Source organism: Musca autumnalis, unplaced genomic scaffold (genome assembly GCF_047663935.1).
Source record: "Musca autumnalis isolate F117 unplaced genomic scaffold, ASM4766393v1 scaffold_4, whole genome shotgun sequence".
Taxonomy (NCBI): Eukaryota; Metazoa; Arthropoda; class Insecta; order Diptera; family Muscidae; genus Musca; species Musca autumnalis.
Window position 1 is genome coordinate 233732745 of NW_027411977.1, and position 4768 is coordinate 233737512.

The 4768-nt window shown below is 38.7% G+C and overlaps 1 pseudogene; it reads left to right on the plus strand.

Moving 5' to 3' along the window:
* The first annotated feature begins 3942 nt into the window (after window positions 1-3942).
* On the plus strand, window positions 3943-4420 carry LOC141403284 (uncharacterized; annotated as a pseudogene).
* The last annotated feature ends 348 nt before the right edge of the window (window positions 4421-4768 follow it).

The following is a 4768-nucleotide window of genomic DNA, read 5'->3' on the forward strand; positions in this document are numbered from 1 at the left end:
AAGCACCCTTTTTTTTGGGAAGGGTCTTTGGAAGCACCCTTTCTTTCCGAAGGGGTCTATAGAAGCACTTTTTTTTAGAAAGGGTCTACAGAAGCACCCTTTCTAGGCACCCTTTCTTTCAGAAATGGTCTATAGAAGCACACTTTTTCGAAAAGTTTCTATATTAGCACCCTTTTTTCCGAAATGGATATCAAAGCATGTATAGAAGCTCTAGAAGGGTATTTACAAGCAACCTTTCTTTCAGAAATGGTCTATAGAATCACCATTTACTTTCAGAAATGGTTTACAGAAGCACCCTTTCTTTAAAAAAGGTCTATAGAAGCAAACTTTCTTTCTGGAAGGGCCTTTAAAATCACCCTTTATTGTAATAAAGGTCTATAGAAACACCTCTTTTTTGAGAAAGATCCTATATAAGCAGCCTTTATTTGAGAAGATCCTAAAGCAGCACACTTTCTTTCAAAAAAGGCCTATAGAAGCACCTATTCTTTTAGAAATAGCCAAGAAGATTCTTGAAAAATGAATCTATCGTTCTATTGAAGACGCCTTCCTAGTATATGGAGAAATATCTTCGGTTCTGAAATATCTTCTTCTGCTAAATAAAATCGTCTGTTGTTCAATAAAAAAGACAAGTTAGACTTTCTTGGAACGAAACCGTTTTGTCGCAGGGACGTTGTCAAAAATGCACCTTGACACCGTTTCAGGGAGATGTGAGTAAAATAAAAAAATGTCTGAAAAATTACCATTTTGGGGGGGGGGGGTCCGCCTGGCTCCACCTCTGGCTACGTCGGTGTCTATTCGTCTATGGGAAGAAGACATTTTGGTCTTCTATAGAAGAGGTCCGTTTGGTCTTCTATAGGAAAAACTTCCCATCTTCTGTGGATGAAGAACATTTCTATGGAGACATGACCGTCTGGTCTTTGTGGGGAAAGAATGCCGATCGTTTTTTCTGATCTTCTATGCAAGAGGGCCTCTAGCGACAAGAATAGTTGTAGTCTTCTATGGAAGAAGACCTTCTGGTATGGTATGAAAGTTAGCCTTTGGATATTTTGTTCTGGAAGGAAACGTTCTGGTATTCTTTGGAGGAGAACTTCGACTTCTACTTCTATGAAGATAATTCCTTTTCTTTTATTGAATATAAACATTTGGTCTTCTATGGATCCTCTGGTCTTCGATGGAGAGAATTCTCTCTCTTCTATTGAAGATACTCCCCTGCTATTGATGAGGACCCTTCATTGAAGAGGACTTTCTAATCTTTTATAGAAAAAAAACATTTCAGTCTTTTATGTAATAATGTCTTCTCCATTAATAGTTTAAAGGTCTTCTTATTGTTATTTTGGTTTTCTATGAAAGAAAAAAGCTGGGTTTTATGGTAGAATGCATTGAAATTTCATGTGTAAGACCTGGTTGCCTTCTATATTGGAAAACTTTATTGGTATTCTCTACAAGTGATGCCATGCTATTTACATATACTATTCGGACTCAGCGATAAGAAGAGTTTTTAATGGAATTGGGTTACATTCGGTGATCGCAGAGTTATCCCTTTTTGGGATGAAGTGAAGTGGTGATGTTTGATGTGAAATGCTGTCTCTAAGCCATCAAGGCCGACTGTGTTCTCAGCAACAGGGTGGATGCAGGCACCCAACCAACGGCCCTTGCACCGTATTGAGGTATTAATTATGTTCAAGAGATCGATCCTCTTCATCACCTTGGTTTAGTGCAGAGCCCATCTCCTCCTGTCTTTCTATGGCTCGAACAGCCGGTTGTAATTCAACTCAACATTCAAGTAGAAGTATGTCTCCGCGGTTTGTTAGAACTCCCTGAAGGAGGCCTTTACCAACTACCAGTCTATGTTTGAGGACATAAGGACAGCCTGTAGTGCCAGAATTAGGCCTCTGGTACGACCTGGTAACCAGAAACTACGACTTCGACCCGAACGGTTTCAGGGTAATTAACGAGCATCAATTTTGGGATTTTCGATGCATTTTTTACTTTTATTTTGGTATCTCCATTAGCTTCTTGCTTTTTCTTATTGTTCTTTATAAGAAAGGAGGTATTCCGTCAAGGCTTATAAGCCCGATAAAGGAATGTTACATTGGCGGACATTTTTATCAAGTTGTGGGTCTAGTGGGACAAGGATGAATGCAGAATTGCTATTATCAACATAGCTATATGTTATCTTGAGGTTCTCAGTGGATTATACAATTAGTTGGCAATGATTTCGATCCAGAGGAGGGGTACAACATTACATGCCACTGATACAGCCATCCACTGTAGGACTAAAATATTCTTTTTCTATTTTATATTTTTTATAAGAATATCTTGTTTGAAGTTTTCTATTGATCCGGGGCTAACTCCCGCATAGTTTACCATCCAATTTGCATAAAAAGTTAATTGAGTTTCCCGCATACTTCTGTCATTAAACAAATTAGCATGGACAAAATCATTTGTCATCCTCTAAAGGTCATTCAGCGGGCCTAGATAATTTTCCGAATCATTGAATGTTAAAATAAAATGTCATGAATGATCATTAATGAACGATACCTTATCTCCACAACCACAAATTCCCCCACTTCTTATCGCTATGGCACAAGTCACACCACACATTACGCCGCCAAATCTCCTTGAAAACAACAAATCTCTGTCTTGCAGCTAACTCCACAGAACAGGCCACAGTGCAATGGTTTACATCATGATTTCAAAAAAAAAAGAAAAAAAGGAAAAATCACTGCCCATGAAAAACACATTGGAACAAGTGTGACAATGCGCCGCAACAAGTACCTGTCTACATAACCTAATGCCAAAACCATTAACACCATAAACACTCTCGCTGCAGCTCCACAAAGACACGTTCCCCACTAGAGCATAGAACATTTCATTGTTATTGTTATGGAGACCGAGATCCTTCAAGGTTTTATTCGTGATTTGTTTTGATTTTCAATATTTGTCTCCAAGCGAAGAATGAAGAAAAAACCTCGATTTAGCAGAAACCTTGCTGGGGGGCATGGTAAGGTGAGGACAGGTTCCAACTGTCAGAGAAACCTTATCGACGAAATAAATTAAGTTTTCAAGCGTCAGTGGTAAACAACAACATATGGCAGCAAGTTGATATCAATTTCATAAACAAAAATCGAGTCTTGCCTTGTTGCAAGGCTTCAAGGATAATTACAACAACAACAACAACATCAGTATTCTTTTTCAACAACCACAAACATCATTGCCATAATTATGTTGGCAGATTGAGAGGTGTTTACGTACGAACAAATTTTGCTGAAAATTTTTTCTTCGTTCCCACGCTTGTATTCAGGTTGAGTTGTTTACAGATTCCCTTGAAAGGATCCCAGCACTAAGGATAATAAGTAGAAAACAACAACAAAAACAAAGATTCTGGGGATGAAAAGGACCCAGAAGAAGGAGATGATGATGATAATGATTTAAATCCCTAAAGGATCTTTCAAAGACATGTTCCTTTAAAATGAAGCAGAAAAATAACGAAGCATAGCTGGAGTTTCTCACGCTCACAGGTTTGTGTGTTTGACTGGCTGTCTGTCCCACAAAAAGAAACTAAATACCTGCTGTTGTTATTTGACTATTCTCTTAAGTAACAAACAACTCGCACACACACATCCAAAACACGCACAAGTGATCTGCTGGGGCCCTTAAGATTTATTTCTTAAGGGAGTATTTGTGTGCGCGTTTGCTTTGCTTTACTGTTCAGCATCCCGAACGTGAGAAATTTTGAAACTGAACACCTGCATTTTTTCCACACTTGTGATTGGCTGAGAATATTCCCTTGGCATAGAGAGTTCATACAGTTTTGGCTTCTCTTAAAGAGAGAGTATAAATAGCTGGGTAATCCAGGAGTAGAGCATCATTCGCTCACAAGCATTCAAACCATAAACAACTTCAAGCAATTTTCTTGGATTTATTAAAAAATATCTCATCATGAACGCCAACATGAATCTCAGCAAGAACACCACCAGCTTCTACAACAACCAAACCTATACCATTTACAAATCAAAGGTCTCACCCTCACGCCGTTTGAAGAACATGCTAAAGCCTGTCTTGGGCCGCATCTTCAAATCGAAAGCCGCCAAACCAAAAACGCAGTTCTTACATTGCCTCCGAGGAGAAGGAATGTGAATTCGACTGGCTCAACAATGACATGGACAACATGGCCAATGAACATTTGGAAAATCGTCTCATGGAAGAGTTGCAACACAGTGAAAGCGGTGAAGCCATTGTGGTCATCAATGAAGATGGTAGCCGCCAACTGCAATTCATTGACAAGAATAATCTCTATGTTCCCGTGCATTTTGCCCGCACCAATGCCGGTACCTTCTTCTGGACTTCGGTGCAGCGTCAAAACATTGAACCCTATCAAATTGAATGGAATTTCTTGGATCGTTGGGCCCAAGCTTAAACTCGCAACAAGTGCTTGATAATCATCAGAATCTATTGGAAAATAGATTTCTTGGCATCATTGAAATCAAAGCATTAGCTTCAACATAAAAAGCAGCTTCATTAGCTTTTCATCGTACAAACGAAGGATCTCAAGACGTTAATTGGTTTTCCCTCACAGACATAGTTTGGTCACATCGACTTTGTCTAAGGAACCATAACTCAAGGCAGTTCCTGAAAAGTTTTTTAATGCAAGCAGCAAGCGACAGCAGCAGTGGAGAGAGGAGCAAAAAATCTTTAATTTTTGTAATTAAAAATGTAAATGATTTTGTTACATATTTAAAGAAAATTAGTTTTTTTTGTTATAAAA